Below are 19,175 nucleotides of genomic sequence, written 5' to 3' on the forward strand. Positions count from 1 at the left end.
GGCTATAGCACATGAAAATATGGGAATCGCGCGGAATTCTAGTTGTTTGGGCGAAAAATGCAAAAAATGTGGAACGATCATGGCGGGGCGGTTACTATGGTTCCTTAGGTCGTATTTGATGACCCGGAAAAATTTTAGGCGATCGGGGTCCGGGGGTCCCGGGACCACTTGGAAGGCGTGGGCTATAGCACACAAAAATATGGTAACCGGGCGGAATTCTAGTTTTTTAGCCGAAAAACGCAAAAAATGAGGAACGATCATGGCGGGGCAGTGACTATGGTTCCTTAGATAGTATATTATGGCCCGAAAATTTTTTAGGAGATCGGGGTCCGGGGTTCCCTAGGACCACATGGCAGGCGTGGGTATAGCACACGAAAATATGGAAATCGGGCGGAATTCTAGGTTTTTGGACGAAAAATGCAAAAATGAGGAACGATCATGGCGGGGAGGTGACTATGGTTCCTTAGGTATTATTTGATGGCCCGAAAAAATTTTAGGCGATCAGGGTCCGGGGGGCCTGGGACCAATCGGAAGGCGTGGGCTATAGCACACGAATATATATGGGAATCGCGCGGAATTCTAGTATTTTGGCCGAAAAATGCAAAACATGAGGAACTATCATGACGGGGCAGTGACTATGGTTCCTTAGGTCGTATTTGATGGCCTAGAAAATTTTTAGGCGATCGGGGTCCGGGGATCCCGGGACCACTTGGAAGGCGTGGGTGTAGCACACGAAAATATGGGAATCAGGCGTAATTCTAGTTTTTTGGACGAAAAATGCAAAAAATGAGGAACGATCATGGCGGGAAGGTGACTATGGTTCCTTAGGTCTTATTTGATGGACCGGAAAATTTTTAGGTAATCCTAGTCCGGGGGCACGGCCCACTCGGAAGGCGTGGGCTATAGCACACGAAAATATGGAAATCGGGGGGAATTCTAGGTTTTTGGCCAAAAAATGCCAAAAATGAGGAACGATCATGGCTGGACGGTGACTATGGTTTCTTAGGTCGTATATGATGGTCCGGAAAAATTTTAGGCGATCGGGGTCCGGGGGTCCCGGGACCACTCGAAAGGCGTGGGCTATAGCACACGAAAATATGGGAATCGCGCGGAATTCTAGTTGTTTGGGCGAAAAACGCAAAAAATGTGGAACGATCATGGCGGGGTGGTTACTATGGTTCCTTAGGTTGTATTTGATGACCCGGAAAAATTTTAGGTGATCGGGGTCCAGGGGTCCCGGGACCACTTAGAAGGCGTGGACTATAGCACACAAAAATATGGTAACCGGGCGGAATTCTAGTTTTTTAGCCGAAAAACGCAAAAAATGAGGAACGATCATGGCGGGGCAGTGACTATGGTTCCTTAGATAGTATATTATGGCCCGGAAAATTTTTAGGCGATCGGGGTCCGGGGTTCCCTAGGACTACTTGGCAGGCGTGGGTATAGCACACGAAAATATGGAAATCGGGCGGAATTCTAGGTTTTTGGCCGAAAAATGCAAAAATGAGGAACGATCATGGCGGGGAGGTGATTATGGTTCATTAGGTATTATTTGATGGCCCGAAAAAATTTTAGGCGATCGGGGTCCGGGGGGCCTAGGACCAATCGGAAGGCGTGGGCTATAGCACACGAATATATATGGGAATCGCGCGGAATTCTAGTATTTTGGCCGAAAAATGCAAAACAAGAGGAACTATCATGACGGGGCAGTGACTATGGTTCCTTAGGTCGTATTTGATGGCCTAGAAAATTTTTAGGCGATCGGGGTCCGGGGATCCCGGGACCACTTGGAAGGAGTTGGTATAGCACACGAAAATATGGGAATCGGGCGTAATTCTAGTTTTTTGGACGAAAAATGCAAAAAATGAGGAACGATCATGGCGGAAAGGTGACTATGGTTCCTTAGGTCTTATTTGATGGACCGGAAAATTTTTAGGTAATCCTAGTCCGGGGGGCACGGCCCACTCGGAAGGGGTGGGCTATAGCACACGAAAATATGGAAATCGGGGGGAATTCTAGGTTTTTGGCCAAAAAATGCCAAAAATGAGGAACGATCATGGCTGGACGGTGACTATGGTTTCTTAGGTCGTATATGATGGTCCGGAAAAATTTTAGGCGATCGGGGTCCGGGGTCCCGGGACCACTCGAAAGGCGTGGGCTATAGCACATGAAAATATGGGAATCGCGCGGAATTCTAGTTGTTTGGGCGAAAAATGCAAAAAATGTGGAACGATCATGGCGGGGCGGTTACTATGGTTCCTTAGGTCGTATTTGATGACCCGGAAAAATTTTAGGCGATCGGGGTCCGGGGGTCCCGGGACCACTTGGAAGGCGTGGGCTATAGCACATAAAAATATGGTAACCGGGCGGAATTCTAGTTTTTTAGCCGAAAAACGCAAAAAATGAGGAACGATCATGGCGGGGCAGTGACTATGGTTCCTTAGATAGTATATTATGGCCCGAAAATTTTTTAGGAGATCGGGGTCCGGGGTTCCCTAGGACCACATGGCAGGCGTGGGTATAGCACACGAAAATATGGAAATCGGGCGGAATTCTAGGTTTTTGGCCGAAAAATGCAAAAATGAGGAACGATCATGGCGGGGAGGTGACTATGGTTCCTTAGGTATGATTTGATGGCCCGAAAAAATTTTAGGCGATCGGGGTCCGGGGGGCCTGGGACCACTTCGAAGGCGTGGGCTATAACACACGAAAATATGGGAATCGGGCGGAATTCTAGTTTTTCGGCTGAAAGATACAAAAAATGAGGAACGATCATGGCGAGGGGCTGACTGTGGTTCCTTAGGTCCTATTTGATTGCCCGAAAAATTTTTAGGCGATCCGAGTCCGGGGGTCCGGCCCACTCAGAAGGCGTGGGCAATAGCACACAAAAATATGGTAATCGGGCGGAATTCTAGTTTTTTAGCCGAAAAACGCAAAAAATGAGGAACGATCATGGCGAGGCAGTGACTATGGTTCCTTAGGTAGTATTTTATGGCCCGGAAAAATTTTAGGCGATCTGGGTCCGGGGTTCCCTGGGACCACTTGGCAGGCGTGGGTATAGCACACAAAAATATGGGAATCACTCGGAATTCTAGTTTTTTGGCCGAAAAATGCAAAAAATTAGGAACGATCATGGCGAGGCGGTGACTATGGTTCCTTAGGTCCTATTTGATTGCCCGGCCAAAAATTTTAGGCGATCCAAGTCCGGGGGCCTCGGCCCACTCGGAAGGCGTGGGCAATAGCACACAAAAATATGGTAATCGGGCGGAATTCTAGAGTTTTAGCCGAAAAATGCAAAAAATGAGGAACGATCATCGCGGGGCAGTGACTATGGTTCCTTAGGTAGTATTTTATGGCCCGGAAAAATTTTAGGCGATCGGGGTCCGGGGTTCCCTGGGACCACTTGGCAGGCGTGCGTATAGCACACGAAAATATGGGAATCGCACGGAATTCTAGTTTTTTGGCCGAAAAATGCAAAACAGGAGGAAAAATCATGGCGGGGCAGTGACTATGGTTATTTAGGTCATATTTGATGGCCCTAAAAAATTTTAGGCGATCGGGGTCCGGGGTTCCCGGGACCACTAGGAAGGCGTGGATATAGCACACAAAAATATGGGAATCGGGCGGAATTCTAGTTTTTTGGCAGAAAAATGCAAAAAATGAGTAACGATCATGGCGGGAAGGTGACTATGGTTCCTTAGGTCTTATTTGATGGCCCGAAAAATTTTTAGGTGATCCGAGTCCCGGGGGCCCGGCCCACTCGGAAGGCGTGGAAATCGGGCGAAATTCTATGATTTTGGCCGAAAAACGCAAAAAATGGGGAACGATCATGGCGGGGCAGTGACTATGGTTCCTTAGGTCGTATTTGATGGCCCAGAAAAATTTTAGGCGATCGGGGTCAGGGGTTCCCGGGAACACTTGGAAGGCGTGGGTATAGCACCGAAAATATGGGAATCAGGCGGAATTCTAGTTTTTTGGATGAAAAATGCAAAAAATGAGGAACGATCATGGAGGGAAGGTGACTATGGTTCGTTAGGTATTATTTGATGACCCGGAAAAATTTTAGGTAATCCGAGTCCGGGGGACCCGGTCCACTCGGAAGGCTTGGGGTATAGCATATGAAAATATGGAAATCGGGCGGAATTCTAGGTTTTTTGCCGAAAAGCACAAACAATGAGGAGCGATCATGGCGGGGCGGTGACTAAGGTTCCTTAGGTCGTATTTGATTGCCCGGAAAAGTTTTAGGCAATTGGGGTACGGGGTTCCCGGGACCACATGGAAGGCGTGGATATAGCACACAAAAATATGGGAATCGGGCGGAGTTCTAGGTTTATGGCTGAAAAATGAAAAAAAAATGAGGAACGATCATGGAGGGGCGGTGACTATGGTTCCTTAGGTCGTATTTGATAGCCCGGAAAAATACTAGGCGATCGGGGTCCGGGGTTCCCGGGACCACTTGGAAGGCGTGGGTTATAGCACACGAAAACATGGGAATCGGGCGGAATTCTAGTTTTTTGGACGAAAAATGCAAAACATGAGGAACAATCATGGCGGGAAGGTGACTATGGTTCCTTAGGTCTTATTGGATGGGCCGGAAAATTTTTAGGTGATCCGAGTCCGGGGGGCCCGGCCCACTCGGAAGGCGTGGGCTATAGCACACGAAAATATGGGAATCGCGCGGAATTCTAGTTGTTTGGGCGAAAAATGCAAAACATGAGGAACAATCATGGCGGGAAGGTGACTATGGTTCCTTAGGTCTTATTGGATGGCCCGGAAAAATTTTAGGTGATCCGAGTCCGGGGGGCCCGGCCCACTCGGAAGGCGTGGGCTATAGCACACGAAAATATGGGAATCGCGCGGAATTCTAGTTGTTTGGGCGAAAAAGCGCAAAAAATGTGGAAGGATCATGGCGGGGCGGTTACTATGGTTCCTTAGGTCGTATTTGATGGCCCGGAAAAATTTTAGGCGATCGGGGTCCGGGGGGCCCGGGACCACTTGGAAGGCGTGGGCTATAGCACACAAAAATTAGTGAATCAGGCGGAATTCTAGTTTTTTGGCCGAAAAATGCAAAAAATGAGGAATGATCATGGCGAGGCAGTGACTATGGTTCCTTAGGTCCTATTTGATTGCCCAAAAAAAATTTAGGCGATCCGAGTCCAGGGGGCCCGGCCCACTCAGAAGGCGTGGGCTATAGCACATGAAAATATGGAAATCGGGCGGAATTATAGGTTTTTGGCCGAAAAACGCCAAAAATGAGGAACGATCATGGCTGGACGGTGACTATGGTTCCATAGGTCGTATTTGATGGTACGGAAAAATTTTAGGCGATCGGGGTGCGGGGTTCCCGGGATCACTTGGAAGGCGTGGATATATCACACGAAAGTATGGGAATCGGGCGAAATTCTAGTTTTTTGGCCGAAAAATACAAAAACTAAGGAACGATCATGGAGGGAAGGTGACTGTGGTTCCTTAGGTCTTATTTTATGGTCCGGAAAACTTTTAGGCGATAGGGGTCCGGGGACCACTCGAAAGGCGTGGGCACATGAAAATATGGGAATCGCGCGGAATTCGAGTTTTTTGGCCGAAAAATGCAAAAAAAGAGGAACGATCATGGCGGGGCAGTGACTATGGTTCCTTAGGTCGTATTTGATGGCCTGGAAAAATTTTAGGCTATCGGGGTCCGGGGGTCCCGGGACAACTTGGAAGGCATGGGTATAGCACACAAAAATATGGAAATCACGCGGAATTCTAGTTTTTTGGCCGAAAAATGCAAAAAAAAGAGGAACGATAATGGCGAGGCGGTGACTATGGTTCCTTAGGTCCTATTTGATTGCCCGGCCAAAAATTTTAGGCGATCCAAGTCCGGGGGCCTCGGCCCACGCGGAAGGCGTGGGCAATAGCACACAAAAATATGGTAATCGGGCGGAATTCTAGTGTTTTAGCCGAAAAATGCAAAACATGAGGAACGATCATCGCGGGGCAGTGACTATGGTTCCTTAGGTAGTATTTTATGGCCCGGAAAATTTTTAGGCGATCGGGGTCCGGGGTTCCCTGGGACCACTTGGCAGGCGTGGGTATAGCACACGAAAATATGGGAATCGCGCGAAATTCTAGTTTTTTGGCCGAAAAATGCAAAACAGGAGGAAAAATCATGGCGGGGCAGTGACTATGGTTATTTAGGTCATATTTGATGGCCCTGAAAAATTTTAGGCGATCGGGATCCGGGGTTCCCGGGACCACTAGGAAGGCGTGGATATAGCACACGAAAATATGGGAATCGGGCGGGATTCTAGTTTTTTGGCGGAAAAATGCAAAATATGAGTAACGATCATGGCGGGAAGGTGACTATGGTTTCTAAGGTCTTATTTGATGGCCCGAAAAAAATTTAGGTGATCCGAGTCCTGGGGGCCCGGCCTACTCGGAAGGCGTGGGCTATAGCACACGAAAATATGAAAATCGGGCGGAATTCTATGATTTTAGCCGAAAAATGCAAAAAATGGGGAACGATCATGGCGATGCAGTGACTATGGTTCCTTAGGTCATATTTGATGGCCCAGAAAAATTTTAGGTGATCGGGGTCAGGGGTTCCCGGGAACACTTGGAAGGCGTGGGTATAGCACACGAAAATATGGGAATCAGGCAGAATTCTAGTTTTTTGGACGAAAAATGCAAAAACTGAGGAACGATCATGGCGGGAAGGTGACTATGGTTCCTTAGGTATTATTTGATGACCCGAAAATTTTTTAGGTAATCCGAGTCCGGGGGGCCCGGTCCACTCGGAAGGGGTGGGCTATAGCATATGAAAATATGGAAATCCGTCGGAATTCTAGGTTTTTTGCCGAAAAGCACAAACAATGAGGAACGATCATGGGGGGGGCGGTGACTATGGTTCCTTAGGTCGTATTTGATGGCCCGGAAAAATTTTAGGCAATTGGGGCACGGGGTTCCCGGGACCACTTGGAAGGCGTGGATATAGCACACAAAAATATGGGAATCGGGCGGAGTTCTAGGTTTATGGCTGAAAAATGCAAAAAAATGAGGAACGATCATAGAGGGGCGGTGACTATGGTTCCTTAGGTCGTATTTGATAGCCCGGAAAAATACTAGGCGATCGGGGTCCGGGGTTCCCGGGACCACTTGGAAGGCGTGGGTATAGCACACGAAAATATGGGAATCGGGCGGAATTCTAGTTTTTTGGACGAAAAATGCAAAACATGAGGAACAATTATGGCGGGAAAGTGACTATGGTTCCTTAGGTCTTATTGGATGGCCCAAAAAAATTTTAGGTGATCCGAGTCCGGAGGGCCCAGCCCACTCGGAAGGCGTGGGCTATATAGCACACGAAAATATGGGAATCGGGCGGAGTTCTAGGTTTTTTTCCGAAAAACACAAAAAATGAGGAACGATCATGGCGGGGCGGTGACTATGGTTCCTTAGGTCATATTTGATGGTCCGGAAAAATTTTAGGCGATCGGGGTCCGGGGGCCTGGGACCCCTCGGACGGCGTGGGCTATAGCACACGAAAATTTGGAAATCGGGCGAAATTCTAGGTTTTTGGAAGAAAAACGCAAAAAATGAGGAACGATCATTGCTGGGAGGTAACTATGGTTCCTTAGGTTGTATTTGATGGTCCGGAAAAAATTTTAGGCGATCGGGGTCCGGGGGTCCCGGGACCATTTGGAAGGCATGGGCTATAGCACACAAAAATATGGGAATCAGGCGGAATTCTAGATATTTGGCCGAAAAATGCAAACAATGAGGAACGATGATGGCGAGGCGGTGATTATGGTTCCTTAGGTCCTATTTGATTGCCCGACCAAAAAATTTAGGCAATCCGAGTCCGGGGGGCCCGGCCCACTCGGAAGGCGTGGGCAAAAACAAACAAAAATATGGTAATCGGGCGAAATTCTAGTTTTTTAGCCGAAAAATGCAAAAAATGAGGAACGATCATGGCGGGGCAGTGACTATGGTTCCTTAGGTAGTATTTTATGGCCCGGAAAAATTTTAGGCGATCGAGGTCCGGGGTTCCCTGGGACCACTTGGTAGGCGTGGGTATAGCACACGAAAATATGGGAATCGGACGGAATTCTAGTTTTTTGGCCGAAAAATGCAAAAAATGAGGAAATATCATGGCGGGGAGGTGACTATAGTTCCTTAGGTATTATTTGATGGCCCGAAAAAATTTTAGGTGATCCGAGCCGGGGGCCCGGCCGACTCGGTAGGAGTGGGCTATAGCACACGAAAATATGGGAATCGGGCGGAATTCTAGGTTTTTGTGCAAAAATGCAAAGAATTAGGAATGATCCTGGCAGGGCGGTGACTATGGTTCCTTAGGTCGTATTTGATGGCCCAAAAAGTTTTTAGGCGATCGGGATCCGGGGGGCTTGGGACCACTCGGAAGGCATGGGCTATAGCATACGAAAATATGGGAATCACGCGGAATTCTAGTTTTTTGGCCGAAAAATGCAAAACATGAGGAACGATCATTGCGGGAAAGTGACTATGGTTCTTTAGGTTGTATTTGATGGCCCGAAAAAAATTTAGGCGATCGGGGTCCGGGGTAGACCACTTGGAAGGCGTGGATATAGAACACGAAAATATGGGAATCAGGCGGAATTCTAGTTTTTTGGCCGAAAAATACAAAAAATGTGGAATGATCATGGAGGGAAGGTGACTATGGTTCCTTAGGTATTATTTGATGGCCTAGAAAAAATTTTAGATGATCCGAGACCGGGGGGCCCAGCCCACTCGGAAGGCATGGGCTATAGCATACGAATATATTGAAATCGGGCGGAATTCTAGGTTTTTGGCCGAAAAACGCAAAAAATGAGGAACGATCATGACTGGATGGTGACTATGGTTCCTAAGGTCGTATTTGATGGTCCGAAAAATTTTTAGGCTATCAGGGTCCGGGGGTCTCGGGACCACTCGAAAGGCGTGGGCTATAGCACACGAAAATATGGGAATCTCGCGAAATTCTATGTTTTTGGCCGAAAAACGCAAACAATGAGGAACGATCATGGTGGGGCAGTGACTATAGTTCCTTAGGTCGTATTTGATGGCCCGGAAAAATTTTAGGCGATCGGGGTCCGAGGTTCGCTGGACCACTTGGAAGGCGTGGATATAGCACACGAAAATATGGGAATCGGGCGGAATTCTAGTTTTCTGGCCGAAAAATGCAAAAAATGTGGAACGATCATGGAGGGAAGGTGAATATGGTTCCTTAGGTCTTATTTGATGGCCCGGAAAAATTTTAGGTGATCCGAGTCCGGGGGGCCCGGCCCACTCGGAAGGCGTGGGCTATAGCACACGAAAATATTGAAATCGGACGGAATTCTAGGTTTTTGGCCGAAAAACGCAAAAAATGAGGAACGATCATGGCTGGATGGTGACTATGGTTCCTAAGGTCGTATTTGATTGTCCGAAAAAATTTTAGGCGATCGAGGTCCGGGGGTCCCGGGACCACTCGAAAGGCGTGGGCTATAGCACACGAAAATATGGGAATCGGGCGAAATTCTATGTTTTTGGCCGAAAAACGCAAACAATGAGGAACGATCATGGTGGGGCGGTGACTATGGTTCCTTAGGTCGTATTTGATGGCCCGGAAAAAATTTAGGCGATCGGGGTCCGGAGTTCCCGGGACCACTTGGAAGGCATGGATATAGCACACGAAAATATGGGAATCGGGCGGAATTCTAGTTTTTTGGCCGAAAAATGCAAAATATAAGGAACGATCAAGGCGGGGAGGTGACTATGGTTCCTTAGGTATTATTTGATGGCCCAAATTTTTTTAGGTGATCCGAGTCCGGGGAGCCCGGCCCACTCGGAAGGCGTGGGCTATAGCACATGAAAATATGGAAATCGGGCGGAATTTTAGGTTTTTGGAAGAAAAACGCAAAAAATGAGGAACGATCATGGCTGGGCGGTGAGTATGGTTCCTTAGGTCGTATTTGATGGCCCAGAGAAAATTTAGGCGATCGGGGTCCGGGGGGCCTGGGACCACTCGAAAAGCGTGGGCTATAGCACACACAAATATGGGAATCGCGCGGAATTCTAGTTTTTTGGCCGAAAAATGCAAAACATGAGGAACTATCATGGCGGGGCAGTGACTATGGTTCTTTAGGTTGTATTTGATGGCCCGGAAAAATTATAGGCGATCGGGGTCCGGGGTTCCCGGGACCACTTGGAAGGCGTGGATATAGCACACGAAAATATGGGAATCGGGCGGAATTCTAGTTTTTTGGACGAAAAATGCAAAATATGAGGAACGATCATGGAGGGAAGGTGACTATGGTTCATTAGATCTTATTTGATGGCCCGAAAATTTTTTAGGTGATCCGAGTCTGGGGGGCCCGGCCCACTCGAAAGGCGTAGCACACGAAAATATTGAAATCGGGCGGAATTCTTGGTTTTTGGCCGAAAAGCGCAAAAAATGAGGAACGATCATTGCGGGGGTGTTGACTAGGGTTCCTTAGGTCGTATTTGATGGCCAGGAAAAATTTTAGGCGATCGGGGTCCGGGGTTCCCGGGACCACTTGGAAGGCGTGGATATAGCACACGAAAATATGGGAATCGGGCGGAATTCTAGTTTTTTGGACGAAAAATGCAAAATATGAGGAACGATCATGGCGGGGAGGTGATTATGGTTCCTTAGGTAATATTTGATGGCCCAATATGTTTTTAGGTGATCCGAGTCCGGGTGGCCCGGCCCACTCAGAAGGCGTGGGTTATTGCACACGAAAATATGGGAATCGGGCGGAGTTCTAGGTTTTTGGCCGAAAAATGCAAAAATTGAGGAACGATCTTGGCGGGGCAGTGACTATGGTTCCTTAGGTCGTATTGGATGGCCTAGAGAAAATTTAGGCGATCGGGGTCCGGGGGGCCTGGGACCACTCGGAAGACGTGGGCTATAGCACACGAAAATATGGGAATCGCGCGGAATTCAAGTTTTTTGGCCGAAAAATGCAAAAAATGAGGAACGATCATGGCGAGGCAGTGACTATGGTTCCTTAGGTCATATTTGATGGCCCGGAAAAATTTTAGGCGATCGGGGTCCGGGGTTCCCGGGGCCACTTGGAAGGCGTGGGTATAGCACATGAAAATATGGGAATCGGGCGAAATTCTAGTTTTTTGGACGAAAAATGCAAAATATGAGGAACGATCATGGAGGGAAGGTGACTATGGTTCATTAGGTCTTATTTGATGGCCCGAAAATTTTTTAGGTGATCCGAGTCCGGGGGGCCCGGCCCACTCGAAAGGCGTGGGCTATAGCACACGAAAATATTGAAATCGGGCGGAATTCTTGGTTTTTGGCCGAAAAGCGCAAAAAATGAGGAACGATCATCGCGGGGGTGTTGACTAGGGTTCCTTAGGTCGTATTTGATGGCCAGGAAAAATTTTAGGCGATCGGGGTCCTAGGTTCCCGGGACCACTTGGAAGGCGTGGATATAGCACACGAAAATATGGGAATCGGGCGTAATTCTAGTTTTTTGGCCAGGAAAAATGCAAAAAATGAGGAACGATCATGGCGGGGAAGTGACTATGGTTCCTTAGGTATTATTTTATGGCTTGAAAATTTTTTAGGTGATCCGAGTCCGGGGGGCCCGGCCCACTCGGAAGGAGTGGGCTATAGCACGCGAAAATACGGGAATCGGGCGGAGTTCTAGGCTTTTGGCCGAAAAATGCAACAAATGAGGAATGATCATGGTGGGGTGGTGACTATGGTTCCTTAGGTCGTATTTGATTGCCCGGAGAAATTTTAGGCGATCGGGGTCTGGGGTTCCTGGGACCACTTGGAAGGCGTGGGTATAGCACAAGAAAATATGGGAATCGGGCGGAATTCTATTTTTTTGGACGAAAAATGCAAAAAATGAGGAACGATCATGGCGAGAAGGTGACTATGATTCCTTAGGTCTTATTTGATGGACCAGAAAAATTTTAGGTGATCTGTGTCCGGGGGCCCGGCCCACTCGGAAGGCGTGGGCTATAGCACACGAAAATATGGAAATCGGGCAGAATTCTAGGTTTTTGGCCGAAAAACCCAAAAAATGAGGAACGATCATGGCTGGGAGGTGACTATGGTTCCTTAGGTCATATATGATGGTCCAGAAAAATTTTAGGCGATCGGGGTTCGGGGGTCACGGGACCACTAGAAAGGCGTGGGTTATAGCACACGAAAATATGGGAATCGTGCGGAATTATAGTTGTTTGGGCAAAAAATGCAAAAAATGTGGAACGATCATGGCGGGGTGGTTACTATGGTTCCTTAGGTCGTATTTGATGGCCCGAAAAAAGTTTAGGCGATCGGGGTTCGGGATTCCCGGGACCACTTGGCTGGCGTGGGTATAGCACACGAAAATATGGGAATCGGGCGGAATTCTAGTTTTTTGGCCGAAAAATGCTAAAAATGAGGAATGATCATGGCTGGGTGGTGACTATGGTTCCTTAGGTCGTATTTGACGGTCCAGAAAAATTTTAGGCGATCGGGGTTCGAGGGTCCCGGGACCACTCGAAAGGCGTGGGCTATAGCACACGAAAATATGGGAATCATGCGGAATTATAGTTGTTTGGGCAAAAAATGCAAAAAATGAGGAACGATCATGGCTGGGCAGTGACTATGGTTCTTTAGGTAGTATTTTATGGCCCGGAAAAATTTTAGGCGATCGGGGTCCGGGGTTCCCTAGGACCACTTGGCAGGCTAGGTATAGCACACGAAAATATGGGAATCGCGCGGAATTCTAGTTTTTTGGCTGAAAAATGCAAAAAATGAGGAACGATCATGGCTGGGTGGTGATTATGGTTCCTTAGGTCGTAATTGATGGTCCAGAAAAATTTTAGGCGATCGGGGTTCGGGGGTCCCGGGACCACTCGAAAGGCGTGGGCTATAGCACACAAAAATATGGGAATCAGGCGGAATTCTAGTTTTTTGGCCGAAAAATGCAAAAAATGAGTAACGATCATGGCGGAGAGGTGACTATGGTTCCTTAGGTTTTATTTGATGACCCGGAAAATTTTTTAGGTGATCCGAGTCCGGGGGGCCTGGCCCACTCGGAAGGCGTGGGCTATAGCTCACGAAAATATAGGAATCATGCGGAATTCTAGGTTTTTGGCCGAAAAACGCAAAAACATAGGAACGATCATGGATGGGCGGTGACTATGGTTCCGTAGATTGTATTTGAAGGCCCGGAAAAATTTTATGCGATCGGGGTCCGGGGGGCCTGGGACCACTCCGAAGGCGTGGGCTATAGCACATGAAAATATGGGAATCGCGCGCAATTCTAGTTTTTCTGCCGAAAAATGCAAAAACTAAGCAACGATCATGGCGGGGCAGTGACTATGGTTCCTTAGGTAGTATTTTATGGCCCGAAAATGTTTTAGGCGATCTGGGTCCGGGGTTCCCTGGGACCATTTGGCAGGCGTCGGTATAGCACACAAAAATATGGGAATCAGGCGGAATTCTAGTTTTTTGGATGAAAAATGCACAAAATGAGGAACGATCATGGTGGGAAGGTGACTATGGTTCCTGAGTTCTTATTTGATGGCCCGGAAACTTTTTAGGTGATCCGAGTCCGGGGGCCCGGCCAACTCGGAAGGCGTGGGCTATAGCACACGAAAATATGGAAATCGGGCGGAATTCTAGGTTTTTGGCCGAAAAACGCAAAAAATGAGGAACGACCATTGCGGGGCGGTGACAATGGTTCCTTAGGCCGTATTTGATGGTCTGAAAAATTTTAGGCGATCAGGGTCCGGGGGGCTTGGGACCACTCGGAAGTTGTGGGCATAGCACACAAAAATATGGGAATCGCGCGGAATTCTAGTTTTTTGGCCGAAAAATGCAAAACATGAGGAACAATCATGGCGGGGCAGTGACTATGGTTCTTTAGGTCGTATTTGATGGCCCAAAAATTTTTTAGGCGATCGGGATCCGGGTTTCCCGGGACCACTTGGAAGGCGTGGATATAGCACACGAAAATATGGGAATCGGGCGGAATTCTAGTTTTTTGGCCAAAAAATGCATAAAATGAGGAACGATCATGGCGGGAAGGTGACTATGGTTCCTTAGGTCTTATTTGATGGCCCGAAAAATTTTTAGGTGATCCAAGTCCGGGGGGCCTGGCCCACTCGGAAGGCGTGAGCTATAGCAAACTAAAATATGAAAATCGCGCGGAATTCTAGGTTTTTGGCCGAAAAACTCAAAACATAAGGAACGATCATGGCGGGGCGGTGACTATGGTTCCTTAGGTCGTATTTGATGGCCTAGAAAATTTTTAGGCATTCGGGGTCCGGGGTTCCCGGGACCACTTGGAAGGCGTGGATATAGCACACGAAAATATGGGAATCGGGCGGAATTCTAGTTTGTTGGCCGAAAAATGCAAAAAATGAGGAACGATCATGGCGGGGAGGTGACTATGGTTCCTTAGGTATTATATTGTTGGCCCAAAAATTTTTTAGGTGATCCGAGTCCGGGGGGCCCAGCCCACTCGGAAGGCGTGGGCTATATAGCACACGAAAATATGGGAATCGGGCGGAATTCTAGGTTTTTTTCCGAAAAACACAAAAAATGAGGAACGATCATGGAGGGGCGGTGACTATGGTTCCTTAGGTCATATTTGATGGTCCGGAAAAATTTTAGGCGATCGGGGTCCGGGGGCCTGGGACCACTCGGACGGCGTGGGCTAAAGCACACGAAAATAAGGGAATCGCGCGAAATTCTAGTGTTTTGGCCGAAAAACGCAAAAAATGAGGAACGATCATGGCGGGGCTGTGACTATGGTTCCTTAGGTCGTATTTGATGGCCCAGAAAAATTTTAGGCGATCGGGGTCCGTGGTTCCCGGGACCACTTGGAAGGCGTGGGTATAGCACACGAAAATATGGGAATCGGACGGAATTCTAGTTTTTTGGACGAAAAATGCATAAAATGAGGAACGATCATGGAGGGAAGGTGACTATGGTTCCTTAGGTCTTATTTGATGGCCCGAAAAAATTTTAGGTGATCCGAGTCCGGGGGGCCCGGCCCACTCGGAAGGCGTAGAACATGAAAATATGGAAATTAGGCAGAAATGTAGGTTTGGTCGAAAAGCGCAAAAAATGAGGAACTATCATTGCGGGGTGGTGACTATGGTTCCTTAGGTATTATTTGATGGCCCAAAATATTTTTAGGTGATCCGAGTTCGGGGGGCCCGGCCCACTCGGAAAGCGTGGGCTATAGCACACGAAAATATTGGAATCAGGCGGAATTCTAGTTTTTGGCCGAAAAATGCAAAAAATGAGTAACGATCATGGTGAGGCGGTGACTATGGTTCCTTAGGTTGTTTTTGATTGTCCGAAAAAATTTCAGGCGATCCAAATCCGAGGGGCCCGTCCCACTCGGAAGGCGTGGGCAATAGCACACTAAAATATGGTAATCGGGCGGAATTCTAGTTTTTAGCCGAAAAATGCAAAAAATGAGGAACGTTCATGGCGGGGCAGTGACTATGGTTCCTTAGGTAGTAATTTATGGGCCGGAAAAATTTTAGGCGATCGGGGTCCGGGGTTCCCTGGGACCACTTGGCAGGCGTGGGTATAGCACACGAAAATATGGGAATCGGGCGGAATTCTAGTTTTTTTGCCGAAAAATACAAAAAATGAGGAACGATCATGGCGGAGAGGTGACTATGGTTCCTTAGGTTTTATTTGATGACCCGGAAAATATTTTTAGGTGATCCGAGTCCGGGGGGCCTGGCCCACTCGGAAGGCGTGGGCTATAGCTCACGAAAATATGGGAATCATGCGGAATTCTAGGTTTTTGGCCGAAAAATGCAAAAACTTAGGAACGATCATGGTAGGGCGGTGACTATGGTTCCGTAGGTTGTATTTGAAGGCCCGGAAAAATTTTAGGCGATCGGGGTCCGGGGGGCCTGGGACCACTCTAAAGGCGTGGGCTATAGCACATGAAAATATGGGAATCGCGCGCAATTCTAGTTTTTTGGCCGAAAAATGCAAAAACTAAGCAACGATCATGGCGGGGCAGTGACTATGGTTCCTTAGGTAGTATTTTATGGCCCGAAAATATTTTAGGCAATCTGGGTCCGGGGTTCCCTGGGACCACTTGGCAGGCGTCGGTGTAGCACACAAAAATATGGGAATCAGGCGGAATTCTAGTTTTTTGGATGAAAAATGCACAAAATGAGGAACGATCATGGCGGGAAGGTGACTATGGTTCCTTAGTTCTTATTTGATGGCCCGGAAATTTTTTAGGTGATTTGAGTCCGAGGGGCCCGGCCCACTCGGAAGGCGTGGGCTATAGCACACGAAAATATGGAAATCGGGCGGAATTCTAGGTTTTTGGCCGAAAAACGCAAAAAATGAGGAACGATCATTGCGGGGCGGTGACTATGGTTCCTTAGGCCGTATTTGATGGTCTGAAAAATTTTAGGCGATCAGGGTCCGGGGGGCCTCGGACCACTCGGATGTTGTGGGCATAGCACACAAAAATATGGGAATCGCGCGGAATTCTAGTTTTTTGGCCGAAAAATGCAAAACATGAGGAACAATCTTGGCGGGGCAGTGACTATGGTTCTTTAGGTCGTATTTGATGGCCCGAAAATTTTTTAGGCGATCGAGGTCCGGGGTTCCCGGGACCACTTGGAAGGCGTGGATATAGCACACGAAAATATGGGAATCGGGCGAAATTCTAGTTTTTTGGCCAAAAAATGCAAAAAATGAGGAACGATCATGGTGGGGAGGTGACTATGGTTCCTTAGGTATTATATTGTTGGCCCAAAATTTTTTTAGGTGATCCGAGTCTGGGGGCCCAGCCCACTCGGAAGGCGTGGGCTATATAGCACACGAAAATATGGGAATCGGGCGGAGTTCTAGGTTTTTTTCCGAAAAACACAAAAAATGAGGAACGATCATGGCGGGGCGGTGACTATGGTTCCTTAGGTCATATTTGATGGTCCGAAAAAATTTTAGGCGATCGGGGTCCGGGGGCCTGGGACCCCTCAGACGGCATGGGCTAAAGCACACGAAAATAAGGGAATCGCGCGAAATTCTAGTGTTTTGGCCGAAAAACGCAAAAAATGAGGAACGATCATGGCGGGGCAGTGACTATGGTTCCTTAGGTCGTATTTGATGGCCCAGAAAAATTTTAGGCGATCGGGGTCCGTGGTTCCCGGGACCACTTGGAAGGCGTGGGTATAGCACACAAAAATATGGGAATCGGACGGAATTCTAGTTTTTTGGATGAAAAATGCATAAAATGAGGAACGATCATGGAGGGAAGGTGACTATGGTTCCTTAGGTCTTATTTGATGGCCCGGAAAAATTTTAGGTGATCCGAGTCCGGGGGGCCCGGCCCACTCGGAAGGCGTAGAACACGAAAATATGGAAATCAGGCGGAATTGTAGGTTTTTGGTCGAAAAGCGCAAAAAATGAGGAACGATCATTGCGGGGCGGTGACTATGGTTCCTTAGGTATTATTTGATGGCCCAAAATATTTTTAGGTTATCCGAGTTCGGGGGGCCCCGCCCACTCGGAAAGCGTGGGCTATAGCACACGAAAATATGGGAATCGGGCGGAATTCTAGGTTTTTGGCCGAAAAACGCAAAAACTTAGGAACGATCATGGCAGGGCGGTGACTATGGTTTCTTAGGTTGAATTTGAAGGCCCGGAAAAATTTTAGGCGATCGGGGTCCGGGGGGCCTGGGACCACTCGGAAGGCGTGGGCTATAGCACACGAAAATATAGGATCGCGCGGAATTCTAGTTTTTTGGCCGAAAAATGCAAAAAATGAGGAACGATCATGGCAGGGCGGTGACTATGGTTCCTTAGGTCGTATTTGATTGCCCGAATAAATTTTAGGCGATCGGGGTGCGGGGGGCCTGGGACCACTCGGAAGGCGTGGGCTATAGCACACGAAAATATGGGAATCGCGCGCAATTCTAGTTTTTTGGCCGAAAATGCAAAAAATGAGGAACGATCATGGTGGGGCAGTGACTATGGTTTATTAGGTCGTATTTGATGGCCCAGATAAAATTTAGGCTATCGGGGTCTGGGGTTCCCGGGACCACTTGGAAGGCGTGGGTGTAGCACACGAAAATATGGGAATCGGGCGGAATTCTAGTTTTTTGGACGAAAAATGCACAAAATGAGGAACGATCATGGCGGAAAAGTGACTATGGTTTCTTAAATCTTATTTGATGGCCTGGAAAATTTTTAGGTGATCTGAGTCCGGGGGGCCCCGCCCACTCGGAAGGCGTGGGCTATAGCACATCAAAATATGGAAATCGGGCGGAATTCTAGGTTTTTGGCAGAAAAATGCAAAAAATGTGGAACGATCATTGCGGGGCAGTGACTATGGTTCCTTATGGCGGGGCGGTGACTATGGTTCCTTAGGTCGTATTTGATGGCTGGAAAATTTTTAGGTGATCGGGGTTCGGGGTCCCGGGACCACTTGGAAGGCGTGGGCTAATAGCACACGAAAATATGGGAATCAGGCGGAATTCTAGTTTTTTGGCCGTAAAATGCAAAAAATGAGGAACGATCATGGCGGGGCGGTGACTATGGTTCCTTAGGTCGTATTTGATGAGCCGGAAAAATTTTAGGCGATCGGGGTCCGGGAGTCCCGGGTCCACTTGGAAGGGGTGTGCTATAGCACACGAAAATATGGGAATCGGGCAGAATACTAGGTGTTTGGCCGTAAAACGCAAAAAATGAGGAATGGTCATGGAGGGGCAGTGATTATTGTTTCTTAAGTCGTATTTGATGGCCCAGAAAAAATTTAGGCGATCCGGCTCCGGGGGGCCCTACCCATGGGGAAGGCGTGGGCTATTATAGCACATGCAAATATGGTAATCGGGCGGAATTCTAGTTTTTTGGCCGAAAAATGCAAAAAATCAGGAACGATCATGGTGGGGCGGTGACGATGGTTCCTTAGGTTGTATTTGATGGCCCGAAAAATTTTTATGCGATCGGGGTCCGGGGTTCCCGGAACCACTTGGAAGACATGGGCTATAACACACGAAAATATGGGAATCAGGATGAATTCTAGTTTTTTAGCCGAAAAATGCAAAAAAATGAGGAACGATCATGGCGGGGAGGTGACTATGGTTCCTTAGGTCTTATTTGATGGCCTGAAAATTTTTTAGGTAATCCGAGTCTGGGGGGCTCGGCTCACTCGGAAGGCGTGGGCTAT

The sequence above is a fragment of the Nicotiana tomentosiformis genome, chromosome 2 (genome assembly GCF_000390325.3).
Source record: "Nicotiana tomentosiformis chromosome 2, ASM39032v3, whole genome shotgun sequence".
NCBI classification, from domain to species: domain Eukaryota; kingdom Viridiplantae; phylum Streptophyta; class Magnoliopsida; order Solanales; family Solanaceae; genus Nicotiana; species Nicotiana tomentosiformis.